General features: G+C 40.3%; 1 protein-coding gene across 1 annotated transcript in view; it reads left to right on the forward strand.

Moving 5' to 3' along the window:
• The first annotated feature begins 9,673 nt into the window (after window positions 1-9,673).
• LOC106787245 (acetylcholine receptor subunit alpha-like 1) overlaps window positions 9,674-22,383 on the forward strand; it is a 101,210-nt gene continuing 88,500 nt past the window's right edge. Inside the window, exon 1 of the mRNA XM_014749443.1 lies at window positions 9,674-9,841. The gene's annotated coding sequence lies outside the window, so the exon portion shown is untranslated. The remainder of the gene's footprint in view (window positions 9,842-22,383) is intronic.

Consider the following 22,383-nt stretch of genomic DNA (forward strand, 5'->3'; position numbering starts at 1 on the left):
AAAAAAAAAAAGAAAAAAGAAATATAAAGGAAGTTGAGCTTATCTGTCAAAGAAAATTCATTTTCTAACGTCACCAGGTTAATCTTCCGAATTATTCTTCCGGCTGGTATAGCAGCCCGGAGGTGTATGTCCATCGGTCTATCGCTATTCACACTCAATTTCCAAACTTTCTTGAAAGATCGATCGAGTCCCATCAGCTTCTTCGTCCGGTTTGTTCCCTTCTTCGCACCTCCCTTTTCTCCTTCCCTCCTTCTTCCCTTTTCACTCGACGTAATCCTTGTTTAGGTGTGTATGTAACAACCATAACCAAGGGACATCCCCCTACCATCAGCTTAAATAAAATTAATAAAACATGTTCATGGATCTTTAACAAGTGTTAGAATTTATTCCTGTTAATGCGAGTGTACAGGTTGATTCAGTCAATGTTTGCATAATAATTTAGAAGATATTAACGAGCTTGAGAGAATAAATTAGTTTCTAGAAGAGCAACGATGTAACAGCAAGCATTTTTGAACAAGCCAGTCAATATATTTGACAAACAAAGATAAAAGGTGTGATTATTAATTTATGATAAAATAATCGATGAAACACAAAATTGATCATTCTTAGAACAATACATTTCGAGATTTTTTCGAATTGTTGTTCTAATTGATGTTTTTCGTTAATTGTTCGAAAGTTCAACTTAAGCTGGGTGTTTTGAAGTTGCCAAACGATGTAAATCAAGCGATCGGCTTTGTTCGTTGCTTTGAAAGAGAGATAGTTTAGCGATGTTTCTCCTAGAACTATTCCGGTACACGAGTAATGCAACACTTTGTTCTTGTCTCTCTCTCTCTCTCTCTCTCTCTCTCTCTTTTCCTCCTTATCTAACTCTTTTTCTCTTTCTCTCTTTTACTCTCGCTACGTTATATCGTTGAAGCAAATTATTAATCAATTCCGAACCTCGAGAATGTCCTCTCAGACAGAAGCAATCTTCCTTAATCACGACGAAAGTTACAGTTAAAATCGCATTCTTGAAATTTCTCTTCATGTGTCTACCGAGAAGCTTAGAAAGAGAGAGAGAGAGAGAGAGAAAGAATGAGAGCTAGGGATATTACTAGTGATGGTTCGTGGGGTTAGAAAACAAGGGTTAGAAGAGGATATACACTTGCAAACATACAGGGTTGACTGAAAAGAGCCTCCTGACGTGTACCGGTAATAAATGTGGTCTCACGCATCGGCCAACCTTCTATCTCACGAAGAAAGGGTGGATGAGGGGGTAGAAGGAGGAGTAGTGGGTGAAAGAAAGGATGGTGGAATGGATGAAGGAGGAAGGTGAAGTGGAGGGCTGTGAGATAAGCTGAAATCCCATTATAGTTCGTTGTTGGATTCTCTTGGTATCCACCGAACAGTCTGAAGTCATGTCTCTAGTTTCTCTCGGTCTCTCTCTCTCTTTCTCTTTCTCTTTCTCTTTCTCTTTCTCTTTCTCTTTTTGGTAGAAGTGGGAGAATGAGAGCAGCCCCGTTTTGCAGTTCCAGGATAATGGCCAGGGCGGTGTCGGACTTTAAATGACTGTTTGTGCTCGCGGTTCGTAAATTATGCCAACCCCTTTAGGGACACACCCGGTATATATATTTTAGCTACGTATGTACATATGTAATACGTAGCTAGCTTGATACTAGTGTACGTGGCTAAGAGAACAATATTAACGTTCCTCGTCTGGTGTATCCTAGTCCTAGTCCTAGTTCTCGTCGTTATGGCTCATGCTTTGAAGATTATTATAATGTATATAGAGTTTATTTTATCCTTAAAATAATATTTTTCAAAAAGCCCTTTTTTGATAGTTTTACATCAAACATGTGCATGTATGTACTAAAGTGAATACTTCATTGTAATTCTAAAGTGAACAAATTCGTAGATAGTATCGTAAAAAATAAATAGAGATAGATGAATATAAAGAAGAGAAAAACGTTTTTCTTTTTTTTTTTCACTTGGACGGAAATTGTCGTCTGTTCTTCTTTCAATTGAGAAATAGTCAGCAAAAGAAGGAACCTAACACAAACGGAGACTCGACTGGGAAACTTGGCAGGACTAAAGAGATATACTGAAGAAGGGGGTTGAAGTAGTGTTAGGGGTGAAGGTATCGAAGTAGGAACTCTCTTTCGTCTATCTTTCTTGTGAATCCCATGGGTGTCGTCCCGTTCCTTCTGTCACCGACATCATCCGCTCGAATTCTGATCTTTCAACGAACGTTACGGGCAAGACGTTCTATCCCACGGGAGTTGGGAGCGCGCGCGCGACTGCATGAAACGAAAATGGAAAGAGAAGAACTGTGAAGGGGCTGGGAGAGGAGGTGGAGGAGGAGGAGGAGGAGAGAAAAAGTCGGTGTTTGAGGGAACATCATTAAAGCTCGAGAATGGAAGAAAGGGAATCGAATAGGTTCACGAACGCCACTCGAACGGCCTTGAGTGATCGTCTCGACGACTAACTTTCTACCTTCCTGTTTCTTTCATTCGATTAATCGACCGAACGCTCGTTACGATGTTCCTTTCGCCAAAATATCGATATTTCTTTTTCCTTCTACTGCTTTATTATTTTATTTTTTTTATTTCTACAGATATGTGTGTACGTATATCATCGAGTTGATTGGTATTTCATTTTAACAACAGATGCAATACTTCAAATGCATGCTTAGTTTCTTAGAATGTTGTACACAAATTTGTATGATATTAATAAAATAAAATATAAATTACGCGAGAAGAAATTTGTTTAGGAAATTTTTTAACACAAATTGCAAAGGTTAAACTTGTAGTTTAAGATTGTACAGGAAGCTCTGTGTTATGTGTTATATTATATACTCGTGTCGTGTAACATGAAAGATATGCTTAAAGGAATATCGCGAAAGTCTAACGGAAAATAGTATTTTGTTGGCTTTATACGTAGTAAGAAAACTTTGGTCGTTTTTTTATTTCGCGTTCTCAGGTCCATTTACCGCGACATTCGCGGAATAGACGTTTGTGGAACACCAGACTGTATTATGCTCGGGGGATAAGGAATCGTTAGCTCGTAATAGTCACAACTGCGTATGACTTCGTAGAGGCATTATCCTCTGATGGGTTTGGTCTCGCCTCCCTTCCTACCAAACCTACACTTTCGTCTTGGTGCTATTACGAAGATAAAGCTTTTGCTTTATGCGCGTTCAAGTTAGATGATGCTACGAACACAAACACGCGCATACACCTAAATGGAATCTTCGAATAATAACGTATAATACTTGCTGGAACACGGTCGTTACTTTCAATCAAATTTATTTGTATGAAAGATTAATTAATCAACGATAACGAATTCAATAAATCTGATTGAAATATTTTTCTTTTTATTAATATATTGATTTAATATTTTCCGATTGAAAATGTTTTCATTAAAAATGATGATCGGTCGTTTATGTTTTTTTTTTTAATTTTTGTAAATCAACAAATTTGTTTTTCAAACAAATTAAAAAATAAGAAACACTTCGTGGAGAGTCTTATTTAGTTGAAACAAGAATAAGTTTGTTCTCTCGAGATTGTTGTAATTGAGTTACTTAAAGAAATCTATCGATGTATGTACGTCGATAGAGAAGAGATGGCTTATCCATCTTCAAGGGATTGAAAGGACCCTAGGGAAATCTGTCTGGTATTTGTCGCGTTTCGAGTTACTTCTTCAATCGTTTTCGTTACTTCTACGTGTACGTATATGTATACGTATCTACCTATACAGATATGTACTTTTCTGGTAATTGCATCTCGATAAAGCATTCGCGAGCAACAATGTTATTCCAATTTTCATTGATCATCTGAAAATAATATTATCGATCGGCCTCTTACCTATTTTATCTTGTTCATTCTTTGTATTTTTTATTTTTATTTTTATTTTTTTATTTGAAATGATTTCATCGAAATAGTAACGATTCATATGTTAGTCGGGAAATAATTCCATCAATGGTATTACACATTTTCTCTCTCTTTCTCATTTCTTCGTTTGGTTCGTTTCATCCGTCTTGTTTTCCGTGCCGATATGGCAAAGCAATTGCCTATTGGGTTATCCAACTGTTTCGAATTCCTGTGAATTTTCACGAGACTCCGGAGCTCGCGTGTTCCCTGGTGATGCATTCGTGTCGTCCAAAGGTAACACAATTGCACCTTGGCTAACTCTCCCGGAGAAATTCCGGTGACCGTATCGCTAAAACAAGAACTTCACGCATACCTGTTTACTTTGAGGAATCCATGAACTGGGTGGAGGAGAAGGATCGAGAGTTACCGGGAATACCTCACACGTACGATACTCCAAGTCGAGAGAGAGCTCTAACAACAACGTAGAACCGTGGAACACCATATCTGAGGTTGCATCGCGTTCCTGCGTGTACCCGCGTACATGAGAGAATCGCGTGTTTTCGTCGTTTCCAGAACACGTGTCCCCCTTTTCTACAACCCCTACCACTACTTCCATCCGCTTTGTTCAAATCCCTTTATATTGTCGGTGAAACGAACGTTCGTCACTTTGTACGACGGATAAGAATACTATAATTTTTCAATATTTTGTTCAATCAATTTCTTTATCATTTTATTTGACAATTTTTTCTTAATAGCATATATTACGTAGACCTTTTGATTTCAATAATAGAACATTTTTCTGTCTACGGAGACAGTAACATTTTTCGGGTGGCGGAAAATTGGAAGGATGTGTCAGGCATGGAATACAAGAGAAAAGAATCATATATATTCATTTGGAGGGGTTGCTTGACGTCGACTTCCGAGAATGATAGAAGAGTTACGAGCTACGGAGAGAGAGAAACAAGAATGGTTTAAGTCGAAGAAGGGAACTTTACTAAAGCAGGAGAAGACTTTACTTCTTAAGCGTTATTTATCATCTTCGATTCGTTGGAGAAGGATTAGTAGGAGAATTCACGTTAGAGATGTGTTAGAGCCATTAGCGTGTTCGCTCTTTGGGTGTACGGAAGTATCGAGGGGCTTCTCAGTCGGTCCATTAAACGTAACAATTCTGAGATCATCCGCAACATTCGAGAAGGGAAAGGTCGAGAGGCTGCACGTTCACATTGAGAGAAACAGAGAGAGAGAGAGAGAGAAGTCGGTGAACGAAGAGAATGGGAAGTGCAAAGAGGGTAGATAGGAAAAAGGGGGTAGATAGGAAAAAGAGAGAGAGAGAATAGGATGTGGGGTGTAAATGCAGGAACGTGTTCCATACTGACGTATCGAATAGGGCTTTTATTGTAAGACATTCAATACTGAGGATGTTTCAAGGAAGGAGAACGAAGGGTGGAATAAGTTTGGACGAGCGCAGGATAAGCGCAGAGTTTTCGTTTCTCTTGTTTTTTTTTCGTAGCGCGCTGCTGACGCTTCTGGTCTCTGTTCAGCACCCTCTGACGAGTCGACCTCGCACCGGCAGTGTCAGTATCGACTGGGGTAGGTACCTCGCTTTGCGAAGAACGACGAGGGTGGCTAGAAAGAGGTGACGTAGTGGGGGAGAAAGGGACATGGAAGGGTAGATGCAACGCGGAACACAGAGAGAGAGAGAGAGAGAGAGAGGGAAATAGGGCGGCTCGTGAATTCTCGGTCCTGCCCAGTGCAGTATCAAAAGTTTTATGTTTTTCTTTTCTTTTGAAATATATATACAGACTTATGAAAGATGCAATCGGTGAAAAAGAAAAATAAGATATTTATTTTGAACTCGAATGAAAATATTTTAACGTAGGGATGTTTCTCGCGTGATTTATCAATACACTGATAATGAGTTAACATATACTAGTATGAAAGATACGGTACTGATGGCGCGTCGGCGACGCCTCGAGGTTTCCACATGGTCTCTCTTGCATCGTAGTTGTTTGCTTCGTAGGAATTCGGTGACGATCGCGAATCTTCGGCCACCCGTTCCTGTTGGTGCTGCCACATGGCAGCATCAGCAGCAGCATCAGCAGCAGCATCAGCAGCAACGGCAACGGCAACGGCAGTGGCGATGTTTTGCGGGCTTGGCAAGCTTTCAGGGGCGGCACCTGCGTGATGGTAGAGAGGTTGAAGAAAGAGAGAGAGGAGTAGGATGGTAGAGGAAGAGTGGAGGATAGTTGGGGCGGGGGTTGGTTGGTGTCGGCGCGCAGGAGTGGCGGCGACTCGGGCGGGTTCGGTCGACTTCGCAAGTCATCGCCGACGTCTCGCGTTGGAGCTTCCACATGGGGTTGGTATTGGCTCCCGGGGCGCAGGGTGGCTTGTGCGGCGGGGCTCTAACCGGAGAGCGACTTCAACCGTGGAACGGACCGAGAGAGAGAGGGAGATAAAAAGAGAGAGTGAGAAAGGAAGGAAGAAGAGAAGGAGAAAGAGAAGGAGAAAGAGAAGGGTGATGGAGGGTGGAGTGTAGAGCGACGGCTCGCCACAACACCCCCCCGAAACGAGCAGAGAGCGTCAGTGCTAAGGTGGGTTGCTCGCTCGGAACATTGTCAGAGAGAGAGAGAGACGCGTCCTGGGAGTGCCTGCTGCTGGTTGCTGGTCGCTGGTGTGCTGTAAACGTCGCTGCTGCTGCTCCTGCTGTTGCTGTTGTGCTGCTGCTGCTGCTATTGCTGTTGCTGGTGCTAGTGCTGGTGTTGCAGGCCCCGCAGGCTCCAAAGAGAGAAAGAAAAAATGCCCCGTGGACCGGCCGACTGATTGTTCTCTTCGTATAAAATAGAAATAAGCTCGCGCGCGCGCGGAGGTGTGTGTGTGTGTGTGTATGTGTGTAAGTACGCATGCATGCACGCGCGCACGCACGCACGCAACCCTGACGTTTCGGAGATAAAGTTGACGCGCACCCGGCGACGACGACGACGACTCTCCGGTGGATGTAAAGAAGAAGAAGAGAAGGAAAGAGAGAAGAGAGAGATAGCACGCGCGCGCACATACAACTTGGCACGCAAGCTTCCACGCAAGCTCTTGCACGCAAGCTCCCACGCACGACGACGAAGAGAGGACGCGCAGTTTCCGAAGAAGACCGCCGAGAGGTACGCGTCGAGCGCTGCTTCCTCGCTCCTGTTATCGCACAGGAGAAGGAAGAAGAAGTGGAAGAAGAAGAAGGAGGAGGAGGAGGAAGAGGAGGAGGAGGAGATCAAGTTAATTTTAACAAGAGGAATAAGAGAGGTGGAGGAGGAGGAGGAGGAGGAGGAGGAGGAAGAAGAAGAAGAGGAGAAGAAGGTGAAAGAAGGTGTATAAACGAAAAGAGGGAAATAAGGCAAGCAGCATCGAAGAAGTGTAACGCAAGGGAAGGAAAAGCCGGAGACATGAGAGAGCCTAAGCGTCGTTCAACGTCCATCGGAAGGCTTAACGCGGCCGAAGAAACGGCCTTTCGGTTTGTCGGTTAGACATCGTATTATTCTCTTAACGGACGAGAAAATATTGATAGCGGGAAGGAAGAGAGATAGAGAAGAGAAGAGAAGAGTGAGGGTGGGAAGAAAGGAAAGAAAAAGGTGTGTCGAGGCAAAAGGAAAAGTCGGTAGGAAGCGGAACGAAGAGGTGGTGGAACAGTAGGCGGAGGAGGAAGAGGAGGAGGAGGAGGAGGTCAGCGTGGCGTTGGAGGTAGCGGTGGTGGTGATGGTGGTGGTGGTGGTGGTAGTGGTGGTAGTGGTGTAGTGGTGGGTGCTCTCTAGGTGAATGATCGTCGTCGGCCTCGTGGAAGAGGCGTCCGCCTCTTATGCGGGCTGCCGCACGTGCCGCATCGTCCTCCTCGGCACCGACTAGCGGCGGAGAACCTGCGGTTTTGGAGCGATTAACGAGAAACGACCAAGTGGAGGACAACATCGTCGGTTTTAGAGGAACGGAGGGAAAGAGCCTGGAGAGGAAAGAAAAGATCAGGTCGGGGTACTCGATACCGGGCATCGTCGTCGTCCTCCTCCTCCTCGAGTGGTGGTTTGCGCGGCAAGTGGCAAAGGGAGACAAAGTGGAGGACAAAGTGGAAGAAGGCTCGAGTGGTCGGCCGGTGCGTTCGTCGGCCCGGCTGCGTCTGGCAGGAGCCGCTGGATTCCGCCGCGGGATATGGCCGCTCGGAACGTTCTCTCGGATTTGTTTCGTACGACGATGACAACGGCGGGATCGGCTAAGAAGAGAACGAAGAGGTCGTACACGTCGAGTAGCGTAGTAACGGCGAGCGTGAACGCGACGAGGACGAGGGCAACGAGGGCAACGAGTACGCCGACTACCGCTACTACCACTACTACTACCACTACTACTACTACTACTACTACTACTATTGCTGCTGCTGCTGCTACTGCTGCTGCTGCTGCTGTTACTGCTGCCGCCGCCGCTGCTGTTGTTGCTGCTGCTGCTGCTGCTGTTGCTTTTATTATTACCGCTACGAGGACTGCAAAGACGACGAGAACGGCGAGGACGGCGAGGACGAGGACGACGTGGACGACGACTGCCTCTACCGCGACTGCTGTCCCTGCTATCGCTACAACTATTACTGCTAGTACTACTATTACTACTACTACTACTAATACTATTGCTCCTCCTCCTACTACTACTACAACTACTTGTACTAATACGACTAGTATCACTGGCACGGATATCGGGCTAATAGAAAAAAAAGTGCCGTTACCGGCGACGAGCGGTGCGACGGGAACGACGATGACGAGAGAGTTCCCTTGCAAGAAACAGAAGCTGACGACGAATAGCAGTTTGAGCAATAACGATCCTACTACTATTATTGCTAAGGATAATAATAATGCGATCAAACGATCTGAAACAACGGTCAGGACGATCACGGGGGCGGCGTTGGTCTCGTTGAACGAATTCGTATTAAGGAAAATAAGGGGTTACGGTTACGCGTCGATGTTGTTCGTACCGACGAGAAAGTTAAAGATGCCGATAAGAGTGACGATGTTGTTGTCGATGGTAGTCGGTCGCGCGGCCGCAGGAGCCGCGACTCGTCCTCGCTCCTTCCTCCTCCAAGGGCCTTTGAACGGTCGCTGCTAGCGGAGGCAACGGTCGCGTGTCTCCTCCTTCTCGGTCCTCCTCGTTCAAAGCGGAAGCAGTGCCGTTCTATTGCCGTCCGGATATTTTCTCGGGGCTATCTTCGTCGGTTCTTCTTCTTCTTCATCGTCATCGTCATCATCAGAGTCAGCGTCAGCGTCAGCGTCAACTTTCAAGTCAACGCCATCGTCGTGTCCATTAACGTCAAGGTCATCGCCATCATCCTCCTCGTCAACATCGTTGTGGTTGTCGGTGGTGTTGGTGCTCGGTGCTTCTTCTAATTCTTCTACTTCTACTTCTTCTTCTACTTCTACTCCTACTTCTACTTCTACTTCCTCTTCTTCTTCTTCTTCTTCTTCTTCTTATTCTTCTTCTTCTACTTGTTCTTGTTCTTCTGCTACTCGAAGTGTTCACGTTAAACCGATCTCGTCGTCGTTCGACGTAATCGACTTGAAGGATTTGAAGCGCGCGTTCGCGTTAATTCTCGACGCCGGCGTCGAGATAGTCGCGGCGACGACGACTGCAACGACGACGACTAGAACAACGAGGACGAGCGTGACGGACAACAATAACGACGACGACGCGGATTACGTCGGTGTGGACTCGTGGAGGACGAACAAGACGAAAACGAAAACGAAAAAGACTAAGACAGAGACGTGGACGACGTGGTGGACGTGCAGTCGGGGGATATGTGTGGGTGCGCCACGTCAACTGGGCGGCGAGGACTGGGGACTGCTGCGGGTAAATCGGCACCACGGGCCACGAACTTGTCGTGCTCGAACCCACGTAGAACGCCCGGGCTTAGGTAGCTCGTCGTCCTTCGGCGTTATTCCTCACCGACGCCCGCGGGCAATGTGCCCACCCGACGAGATAACTACGTGAGTTTCTCATCATTTTTCCTTTTTCTTTCTTTTCATTACATTATTTTTCCATTCTTTCATTTATCACAACCCTTATATATTTGTAATTATGTGATTTATTATTAACAACGAAACAGGTGATTAAGATTTTCGATGAAACAGATAGAATGATAATAGCAAAATAAATTAAATAACAGAAGTATTAAATGAAATTAATCGAACGTTGGAAATAGTATACAAATGAACGGCAATGTTAATACAATAGATGATAAAGTCACTGATACAAAAACCATAGATGAAGTAGCGCTCGAAATTTAACAGATGATTAAATAAGAGAGAGAAAGAGAGAGAGAGAGAGAGAGAGAGGGGGGGATAGATAGAGAAAAAGAGGAGGGATACCGCGGATAGGCTAGCCGAGTTTAAACTTTTATCGATTCGACGAGGATGAGGTGCGGTGCGGTACGGAGACAACGCGCCGCGTGCGTGTCATTGAACTTTCGGTGGATTCTACGAAAGATATCGACGGTGCCGACGTCCTCTGCAGACACACGGTATACATTCGAATTTTCCCCACGAGTTTCTGGATCATTTTCATTTAGTTCTCCTCGTCGAACGGTCTAATTTCCTACTTCGCTCGATTTCAACATTTTCATATATGTCATCGCTCTTCTACATTTTTGTTCCGTTTTCCCTCGTTAAATTTATCTATCTTATATTTCCATCGGAACGCGTTGGTAGATTTTTTTTCGGAACATTTGTCACAGTAATTAGAAGAAATATAATATTAGTAAAGGGAATAATCTAACAAGGATGAAAAAAGACAAATGACGGATATTTTTGTGCGAATGGAAAATGGTAAAAGGGGATAAATTTAGTCCCATATCCGATTATTACGTTGAATGTAACGTACTCACATATATTACGAACGATGTGATTTATTGTAAAAAATATCTATCTATCTACCTATATACATATGTATATATTCATATTTCTTTTGGACGTTATCGTATTCGATAGAAATCCGATCGGTTGGAGATTAAAATAATCGACTAGCTTTTCGAGAATCGAACGTCTAAAGCAAGCTCAATGCCGAGCTCTACCGAAGAGTAATCTTATTTCAGCGAGTCCGCTATCATCTGAAAATCCACTTTAAGAAGTCCGTTGAATGCGGGGTAGGCAACGTTTTCCGGTCAAGGTACGGTCTCTTTAGTAAAGAGAAAGAGAGAGAAAGAAAGAGTATCGTGCTGCTGCTGCTGCTGCTTTCCTGACTTGCATCTCTAAAGCTTTTTTCAAAAGCACGGCGAAGCGTGTTGTAAAGCACCGCTCATATATGATACCTATGTATGTATCTGTGTATATGTACCTATGTGTGTTTCTTCTTCTTCTTCTTCTTCTTTATTTTTTTTTTCCTCCTCTCTTTTTCTACTCGATGAAAATTCTACGGACTTGGGAAGCTTCGAGAAAGATAGGTAGAGAAACAGAGGGAGAGAGAGAGAGAGAGAGAGAGAGAAAGTAAAATATAGGAACAGAGAAGGAGAAAGTCGAGCGTGCAACAATTCGGAAGCAATCGTCCATTTCTACGCATGCAAATTTTCTCCTTTTATTTCTCTTTCTTTCCGTACGTGAAACGAGACGTGAGATATCGTTTAAATGATTCTGTGCTATTATCCATCGTTATCATAAAAAATATTTAAAGTTCGTTGTTTCTCTCTCTCTCTCCATTTATTTTTCTTACGATCGTATGTGTTTTCATCATCGATAACGCCGAGAAATGATCGCGTATTTGATTCTTTTAGGCTTTGTGATAATAAATCATCGTTAGGGATAGAAAAACAATTTTACTCGATAGTTCGGAAGATGTAAGAAAGAAATAAGATGCAAGAAGTGTCATTAGGTGAAGGAAAGAGAGAACTGCCATCGTCACTCAATCGTAGTTTTCGTAGGCTATGCTTGACGTCGTCCAATGATTTACTGACCGATAATATATTTATGTTATTCAAATTTATGATTCGCTTATTCAATGATACTCCCTCACTACGAGATGAGATTTACATTCAAATTAACGTCTTCTATCTTCCTTCGTATTCGATCCAAATTTCTATCTATCTTTCTATATATATATATATCTTTCTCTGTTCCTCTCTTTGTTTCTCACCCTCTGTCTTTCTCTCTCTCTCTCTCTCTCTCTCTCATCATAAAGTTCGCGCTATGATTGCACGAGATTCCATAGAAGTAGTACTTTAGTTCAAAGTTTTCGAATCTCCCTACGATATGCAGTTTCTTTCTGTGGTAGGAGGATACGGGGAATGAAGTACGATGCAAAGGAATATCATCATCTCGTTCAAACTAGGAGAATCCTTAGGGTAGTCCGCGAAACGTTCGGATATCTAACAAACTTAGTTTACTTGCTTCTTGCACTTTTTTTCTTTCTCTCTCTCTCTCTCTCTCTTTCTCGTCCCTTTTGTCTCTCTCGAAAAATTCGTCTCGATAAATCCTATAATTCTTTTTAAGTAAACCTATAACGATTTTATCCTATTTATTATTTATCTTCTCGTTTTGTTATCGTTATATTTTTCACTATTTTCCAAAAGGGATCGAATCGAAACGATTCCATAATCATTTTTATCTATCAAAGGATACCCAATAAATCGAGGGAAGACCTTTCTTTTTAATATTCCATAGATCAATTTTTGTTGTCTCTTCGCATGAATACTCATTGATGGCCAAGTTTATTATTTGCAACAAAAAAAAAAAAAGAAATGAAAGGAAAAGGACGAATAAAAAACACGCAAAATAGCAGAAAAAGAGAGAAAGAGAGGGAGAGAATAAAAAAAAAAAAAAAATAAGAGGAAACACGGTAAAAGAGGAAGAGAATGAAAAGTTTCGTTCACTTCATATGCGAAAATCGGATGGGGAAAAAAGGATTCGTAGTAGTAGTAGTAGTAGTAGTAGTAGGGTATGGGTTGGATTCTGGGAACATCGAAAAATTGCAACGGCAGCCTTTTGAAGCTTTTACCGTACGCGACTGGTACAATCGAAATGCTAATTTTTGTCCGGCCAAAGGAAGCGTGGACGAATTGCATTTTTCATTTCGAAGCGAGGAAAGGTGGCAAAGCGGGATAGGGGTTGGTTGGTTGGTTGGTGTGTAGGGGTGGATGTGGGAGTGGGCTGACGGTAGGGGAAGGGGGATGGTTGACGCCGCTGCGGAGTCACGGATGCAGGTTAAAGCGGCCGAGTTTGCCAGCCTTCCACCCTCTTTTTCTCTCTCTTTGCAACCCCCCACTAACCCCCTCTCTGAACCTCGCGCCACGGTGTGAAGTACCGGCGTTACACTACGGTGCAAAGTGAGGCGTATCCACCGCGTTGCTGCTGCGCTGCTCCATTTTCTCTCCTCTTTCCTCTCTCTCTCTTTCTCTCTCTCTCTCTCTCTCTCTCTCTCTCTCTTTCTAGTTGTGACTTGAGTATATCCTACACACATATTCACTCTTATACGGAGACATATACGTAATATACACAGGTGGATGTCGAGCGCACACAAGCCGATAGAAAACTTTGTAATGCAAATGTTTCGAAATAATAATTTCCAGGCAGTGTCGTGTCTCGTCGTTTGGTCTCTCTCTCTCTCTCTTTCTCTCTCTTTCTCTCTTTCTCTCTCTTTCTCTCTTTCTCTCTCCCTTTCTTGTAACGATAGTAATGGTACTAGTAGTATCAACAATAGTAATAGACTTTATGTTTCTACGACACGAAGTTATCGAGTGTGTTCCTTCCCTCGTCATTTTTATATATTTGTTTCCTTTAATAAGTATCCGTGCTTTTCTTATTTCTCATTCTTTCTATCCTGTTCCTATAAGAGAGGGAAAAATCACGTGGAAAAATATTTTCTCTTCTACGTTGCGTGTAGCCGATGGGGTACAAAACGAGGTAACAAGATTAACCGTGAGTTACAACGAAGGGTAATATCGTAAAGAATTAAAGTTTGCTAGAAAGTTGATAAAAGTTTCGGTTCATTCGTTCTACATCGTATTATCCCCCTTTACTCTTTTCATTCTTCATCTACCTCCTCCTCCTCCTCCTCCTCCTCCTCCTCCTCCGCCTCCTCCTTTTTATTCTCCTCCTTCTCTTTATCCCTTTCCCTGTGACCACGCCCTGCAGTTGAAATTGTTCTGTATTAGAAACTAGTAACCCGATTTGCAAAGTATGTTTTACCAAACGAGAGAAACCTTTCACCAAGTTGCTTAGCTTCTCATCGACATCGCATTACGATCGATGCGTGTGTTTCTATTGGATTATCGAGGATTGTAATAATAATAATAATAATAGTAATAATAACAATAATAATAACAATAGTAATTGAAAGTATAAGCGTACAATCGGTTATGATCGTCGTTTATTGTTATCGAATCGATTCCTATTTTTACCGATCTTTTTATTTAGTATTATTTTCTTTTTATTCTTGTCACAAATATAAATTCAAATCAATTATTTCAATTTTCAAGTAAAGCATAATCTTCGATTAATCCCGAAATAGCAAAAGTTACATTTGTAATTTATATCGTTTATTATGATGTAATAAATGCGCAATTGGTAGGAGTAATCAAGAGATTAAACCGATTATTTGAAATGTGAAATTGAATTCGAACATATAGGCGAGCTATTATTTGCAATAATGTCTTCATTTGGTCAATAGGATAACTCATTTCTGGTAATGTAATCTTCTTCTCTATAATAGGAGATTTAGTTAGAAAATTGATCTTTTTACAATAGAACGGTCCTCGTGGACCATTCTAACTTCCTACTCGTGTTTCTATACGTTTTCCTAATAGAAATAAGAGATGTTCGAAAATGGAGCTCTTATTCTTTCGATACAAATACAGTTGATAGTAAATTATAGTTCTCCGATAACAAAAGACCGCAGTGTTACGAAACGAGGGAAAGAGAAGGATTGGGATAAATGGAAAGAAAAAGGTGTAGGCCTTAATTACTTGTAAGATGATTTGATTTGTAGTATTCGAAAGTTCAAGTCGTTGGATTAAGTTGCCCTGTGGTTTTAATGATCGTCTCATACCAGATTAGGAAGAGAAACAACCCTTAACAGTTTGGTAAGACTGATAATAGTATTCCATGGGATGGTTTATCTATTCTATACAACTTAATATTTTATATAATACTAAAAAATATAAAAAATAATATTAAAAACATGATAAAAGATTTAAGAATGTTGGAATATATTCAATTGATTTGAGTATTTAATTATAAAGAATGTTTATCGTGTGAGTACGTATTGGCGTGTGTTTGTATCTATTGAATAGGTGTTCATTGTATTGGTAAACAGAAGAATACTCTTTCGATAAGGCGAATGCCTTTTGGCCGATCCTTTTAAGGTATACTTTAGCTATACTTTAGCTATACGAAAAGGGAAAATAGTCTGAGGGCTTATATCGAGATAAAACGTGACTAGCTAGTGGAAGAAGAAAAAAGGGAAGATTACGTTTCGGCAATTGCTAGTGGAAGGAAAAAGGAAGGAAAGAAATAAAAATACGAAAGGAAGAAGAAGAAGAAGAAGAAGAAGAAGAAGAAGAAGAAGGTAGGAAGGAAGGAAGGATGGTTGGGTGGGTGATAGTAGAGGCGAACGTTAAAGGGAAGAAAGCGGCCGAAGGATACGGAAAAAGGGAATTAAGCAACGACCCACAAATCCGGCGTTCGCCGTTCAGCGAGAAAAAGGAAGGTATATCTAAAGGGAGGAAAAAGTAAATCGAATCCAAAGAATAGCTGTGATCCTCGTGTAAGCGCTTACGCTTGAAGAAGGACAGAATGTCCGAAATATAGAAAGAAAGAAAGAGAAAGAAAGAGTAGATCGAGAAAGAAAAAAAAAAAACAAAATAAAAGAAACAATTCGACAAAAGCGAACGAGTTATTTCCATACGAAACAAAAGCTTTTTTTTACTCGGCTCGGCAACTTTTCAAATATTATATAAAAAACGTATAAACGTTTTTGATTATTTAATTCGTTTTTCACGCAACAGAAAAAGAAAGGGATACTCCGTTAATGTTTTTAACCAAATTTATGACCACTTATGAACGTCTGTCTTATACTACTTATATTTCATACCATGTATAAATGCCTGACTTATACTACTTAAGTTTCTGACCGCATATATAAATGCCTCGGTTTTTACTATTTAATTGTTTGACCATTTATAAATGCTTGACTTGTACCACTTAAACGTCTGACCATACATTTCTTCGGTCTTTTAACCGTAAGAAAAAAATTTCACGGCATTTATCGAATGACAAGACTTGTCACATCGAACAGGCTTCGTTCTTTCGTACTTTCCTGTTCCCAAAAACGCCGTCCACTTTTCTAACGTTAATCGCGAGCACATGTTTGAGAAGAACACAAGCGAGAGAGAAAAGTTCTTCGTACTTTTGCATCGACGACGACGACGACGACGACGACGACCATGGAGGACACGAACTTTTCTAAAGTGGTCTCGTCGTTATTTTACAACATCGTCATAGTTTTCTTCTCTTCTCTAAAGGTAAACTTCGTAGGGATACTTGAACGAAAACGTCAAGATCTCTTTTTTAGACTTTCGAACACTTAAAGGCGTTAACCTTGATGGGTCTTAAGCGATTTTTACCGTCTAATCATTCTTCGCTTCTTCGAATTCTTCCTCGGACCAGGGCCAAAGAATTTTTTATTATTATTTTCTTTTTTTTTTTTTTTTAAGACAATAGATATGGTATAGAATATAAATAATGCAAAGATGTTTTCTCTCTCTCTCTCTCTTTTTCGAAGGTTCGTTCTATCGCTTTAATAACGAAAAAAATTATACGGCAGTAGTATTTTTTTGTTTTTTTTTTTTTTTTATACGAAAATCCCTTACAGGTTTTCTCTTTTTCCGAGGGAAAACGACTTCAAAGAATTGACTATACGAACGCGAATGGCAAATGCTTGCTTTCTCTATCACGACGTACCTGCATATGTATTTACGCGAGTACAAACGCGTACCTATCTATCCCAGAATCCGTTTGGATCGTATCGAATTGGTGCGATACCCGATTTCCATTTTCTCTTTTTTCTCTCTCTCTGATGTTCGTTCGTTCGTTCGTTCGTTCGTTCATTTTTCTTTTCGTTTCTCTACTCTCGGACTTCGTGGCTTTACTACGAAAAGTGAGCCGAGCTCGTCGATTCATTATCGCTACCGATTTTTCTCTCTCTCTCTCTCTCTTTTTCTTTGAAAAAAGAAGCAAAGAAAAAAAAAGCAAAAAGTATCCCCCTTCATCAGCAGCCCCGTTCCCCTGGACCTTCCTGGTACCATAAAAAAAAAAATCAAAAAAAAGAAAACCCGTAGATGGCACCTTCGCGTTCATGATGCTAAGCCGAGCCAATAGGAAGCCGGTAACGAACACCAAGCCCGTCGAACTTACCGTAAATGGAGCAAAAACACTCTGCCAAATTAAAAAATATGGCAACGGTCCAAAGCGGCACACACGTTGGCTGGCACGAAGCTACGCTTCTGATTTCCTTTCTTTTCCATTCGAGGCCGGTTCACTCACGCGGACATCATCGGTAGAATTATTCTCGCGAAAATCCCAGCTATTTTTTCGCCCTGTCGAATACTCGCGGGATACCCAGAGAATTACACGTTTTCTTCCTTCCTTCCTTTCTTCCTTCCTTCCTTCCGTCCTTTCTTCCTTCCTTTCTTTCTTTCTTTCTTTCTTTATTTATTTATTTCTTCTTCATTCTTCCATCTTCCCCTTTACCCCTTTCGTTCTTAACTGTTTTTCTCTCTGTCTACTAACAAGTATCACCATTTTTGTTTGGTTTCTTCTCCCTTTCTCTCTCTATCATCGTAAATATGAGTTAATAGTAAATTGCAAAAACGTGAGATAACCGCATAGTTAATTATTACATAAGCCGGTATTTTAGTTTGCCGATGGACTTTGCCGCTCGGCGAACTTTCCAGACCACAAAAAATTCCTATAATAAGGCGAGAGAAACTTTTTCTCTTTCCTTTTCTTTTTTTCCTCTTTTTCCAACGAAATTTTGTCTAGTTTTTTCTTTTCTTTTTTTTTTTTTTTATCTTTTCGAAAAGTAACGTTAATTGTGAAATATTAAAAGGCGCGTTGTTGCTTATGAAAAATAAATAAATCACCAATGCGATAGAATTTTATTTTTTAACTTATCAAATTAAATATTATTATTAGTAAAGTCATAAATTAGAAATCAATCGTTACCGATAAATAGTTTCGAAGAAAATAAGAGCCAAAAGCTAAGAAATGCCGTTAAGATTCAACCTATATATATATATATAGAATAGTATTACGTTCACTTATGACACAATGCCACTGATTTTATTTTTGTACTTTTTCCCTTTACTATCCTTATTCTTCGTTAGAGAGTGAATGCAACGACGATTTCGCATCTCCCTCTCTGTGATTTCATGTTCTCTCGCTCTCTCTCTCTCTCTCTCTCTCTCTCTTTCTATGAAATGAAGTGAAAGAAGAGTAAGCGTAAAATATCACGCGTTTAACGTACGCGATAGGAATAATTTCGAGGGTCCATAACGTTGTTTTATATTTTTATCGACACCAACCTTCGTTTACGATCGTTGCACGGGATGATCTAGCTTTACGATTTCGTGCTGTTTATTGCGCGTATAAATTCGAACAAAGCCGTCGTCGAGTGAAATGGTGGGAAAGGGGCGCGGCGGGAGAGAGGGAGGGAGGGAGGGAGGAAGGAAGGAAGGAAGGAAGGAAGGAAGGGTGGAAGGGAGGAAGGGAAGTAGAGAGTTGCTGCGGGTTAGAGACGCGAATAACAAAATGGATCGTTTATAATCGAAAAAACAAATCGAAATATGTATTTGTCGGTAAAAAATGAAAAGAAAAAAAAAGAAAAAAATATCAAATAAAATATTATAGAAACCAGAAAATGTAAAAAGTTATACGGGAACGTACTCTACCACCCCCTCGCTCCTTTATTTATTGAATAATTTATTACGTATAGACGCATTCTGGACAGGTGGTACACCATTAAAAAAAAATATTATTCCTGCTATATTATTTATTTGTACTCGTAGAATCAGCCCACCAACCTCTGCAGAGAGGCTCGATTTTACCAGATATGCAATACTGCAAATATGAATATTACAACTCGAAGAATCTCATTATATTCGTATCGATATTTTTTCTTCTTCGACATTGTCATATTATTCTAACATTATGTTTTGCGAATAGAATTCTAAGGTAGAAGAAACTGTTGTAGAATAAATTTAGCCAGGAACTTTTCTTATTTCATTGGATCTTCGGGTCGTCATCGAGTAAGGAAAGGAAAAGAAAGGAAAGGAAAGGAAAGAAAAGTCGAGAAAATGGGACGAGTTAGCGTGACACGAATGACGAAGGAATAAACGAGGATCTTTTTCCTGTTATTTTTCTGATTCTGTTTTCCCTTCTCATTCTCTCTCTCTTTTTTTTTTTTCTATGTATCTCGGTAAAAATCCAAATAAAATTACTGTCGCGTAATTGTCAGCAAGCAAGCAAACAAACAAGCTAGCAAGCAAGCAAGCAAGCAAGCAAGCGATAAGCGTCAGGGATGCAATTGCTCTCGCAACTCTAGCTGATGGGACGGACTAATTATCGTCCCTGCTTGACGTTTTATCGCGTTCTCACCGACTACGCAACAAATATACACACACACACACACACACCTACATATATATACACTTTTCATCGCGACTAGCAGCTTTGACACGCTACATCGTGTAACTAGCATTATAATCGGTCTGAGCATTTTTATTCCGTTTACCAAAGTTGCTCGATCAATCTCCGATATTTATCGCGAGGATATTAAACAATTAAACAACGTGGAATATATTGTCGAATAATTTACGATAAATAAAGAAAAGAAAGAAGAATGTTTTAAATCTTGGAAAAAATATCATTTCTTCTCTTGTCTAAGCGTTTTCAAATCCTATGGGGACGATCCAATTTGTTAGTAGGGTAAGCGTCGTTAGTAAAAAAAAACTGCAGAATCCTTTGATAAAAATATTATCTCGGGGTGGAGTAGGAACCAACACCGATTGTCCGTTCCTCCTACATCATCCACTCTTTAATTTTGCTTTCTTTGATTTTTTCCTCCTTTTATTCTCTTCCTTTCTATACCTTGAAAACACGACCGGTTGAAGAAGGATGGAAAAAAGGATACAAAATGTCGTTGCGTCGCGTCTGCGACTTTGCCGTGTTTCATCCCCTCTTTTACTTCTTCTATCTTTCTAACCCTCTGCCCTCCTAAAGTCTCTACTTTTTCGTTGCTTCCACCACGCACCCCGCATTTTAATGGCCGCTTCATTCATATTCATTTTCCCTTTCATTTCGAATGTTTTGAGTTAGAAAGACGACGCGCAAAACGTGTATCACCTGTTTGTTGCCGCGGTGAGGAAGAAACGGTGACATTCTTTTTGATCCTGTATATATTGTTCCCTTTTTTCTTTTTCTTTTTCTTTTTATTTTATATTATTCGTTAAAACGTACGTATCTTTCCCATTATTACGTACACGCGGATGCATTTCTATCTAACCGTTTCATCCGTGCGTCCATCGTTTATTCCTTCTTTCAATCCTTTTCTCACATCGTCGTCGTTTATTCTTTCTTCTTTTTATTTTTCGACCACCTATTCATTTATTTGGGGGCTTGGAAAGAGAGAATAGACACGCAAAAAGAAATTTACAAAAAGTCTAATTTTTAGGATAAAAATTTCGTTAACAAAGCGGGTCGAGTTTAAATACTTTCGTACGTTATCCTAGTTATTTCCCTTTTTCATCTTCTCCACCCCATTTGAAAGGATTTTTATCATTTCCCCGCAGGATGACAATGTAAATAGAGTGCGACGAGAAAAAGAAAAAAATACAGGGACGAAACGGCTAGCAGTAGGAACGTTCGTTTATTCGTTCGTTAGTTCGTCTGTGGTTGAAATTAACTATCTTTCTGTATATACATCATTATTCTTCTCTCTTTCTTTCTTTCTCTCTCTCTCTCTCTCTCTCTCTTGATTCAGTCTCGTAAATACTTTTTTGTAACAACGATATCAATTTTAATTTCCATATTTGCTTAAGACCTCGTGCATTATAATTTGAGATTCTGCTAGTTAATTTCATGTTAATTAATTCAATAATGTTTTCAACGTATCACGTGTAATCGTTATTGCATTTTCTTTTCATCGAATTGAATAACGAAGAAAAATATATATATATATATATATATATACGTATACGTCGGAGGGAAAAAGAAAAAAGATGGATGAATGATTTTTCTCCAATATTAACGCGCAAATTATTCTCTTATATATTTCGTTTACATACTTTTTAAGGTAACCTACGTTGATTTATTATGCTACGTATTAACTAGTATTCATGTAAAGTATACATATTAATACGCGCGTGCGTTTTATTCGCGTTATCGATTCTTCTACGAGCATAGGGTTTTTTTTACTCCCTCTTTCAAACCTCCTCCTCCTCCTTCCCCCTCTCCCCCTCCTCCTCCTCCCTGTCCCCTGTTTATTCCTTTTATCGTTTTTCGATAAATTCGATAGGACGATTGCGAGGAAGCCGCCGTTGAAGTCTAAGTTTCGCGAAAAAAATTTGTTGATGTGCCTGCGAAGAGGAAAAGCAGGAGGAACGAGGGTAGGGGGAGGAAGAGGAGGTGGTGATAGTGGAACGATACCGGAACTCGACAGCATATTATATACGGGATATAACGAGAGAGTAACTCGGATAATTTTCGAATTTTTCTTCTTCTTTATTTTCTTTTTTCATTTGCTTAATTAACGCCTCGAGGCTGGGCAACTGGGATAGATGAGAGAGGGCGGTGGGAAAGAAAAGTAATCGAGGATTTCTTTTTCTTTAAGATAATCATTATAACGAATATAGAGATGTTGTTATTAATAAGAAAAATTTATAAACGAACATGAATTGGTAAGAAATCATTTTCACGCTAATATAGAAATATACAATTTTTCTCTTTTCTTTTGTATTTTTTGTTTCTTTTTTTTTTGTCGTTATTGTCATTTATATTTTTGTATCTCTCTATTTTCGAGAATATCGAAAATTTTGGCGCGTGTTGATCGTACCAGCGATAATATTTGTGAAAGGAGAATGGGTACTAGTAGATGGTGGTCGCTAGGAGTAACTTTATTGTTAGTTTATTTAACTTTTTACAGTATAAAGTTACCACTGGCACGATAACATTATTTTCCCTAGAGTCATCTCTGAAGTTAATAATCATGGTGTACTGAAGGTGTATAAAAATAGACTGACTTTATTTTCCTTGGAATTACTTCTTTTTCTTTCTCTCTCTCTCTCTCTCTCTCTATCTATCTTCTTTTGAAATGATATTACTTTTACTAGTTAATATAAATAGTTAAAATAAATTAGTTAGGAAATTTTGTTAATATAAAATAACTTTCAAAGTATACGTGCATAAAAGACTTGTATTTCTGCAATACTTAGTATTAAAATAATTGATCTTTTGTTTGTATTAATAAAAAAATTAAATATGCGAAA

Source organism: Polistes canadensis, unplaced genomic scaffold, assembly GCF_001313835.1.
Source record: "Polistes canadensis isolate GaletaPanama2010 unplaced genomic scaffold, ASM131383v1 scaffold_96, whole genome shotgun sequence".
Classification (NCBI taxonomy): Eukaryota; Metazoa; Arthropoda; class Insecta; order Hymenoptera; family Vespidae; genus Polistes; species Polistes canadensis.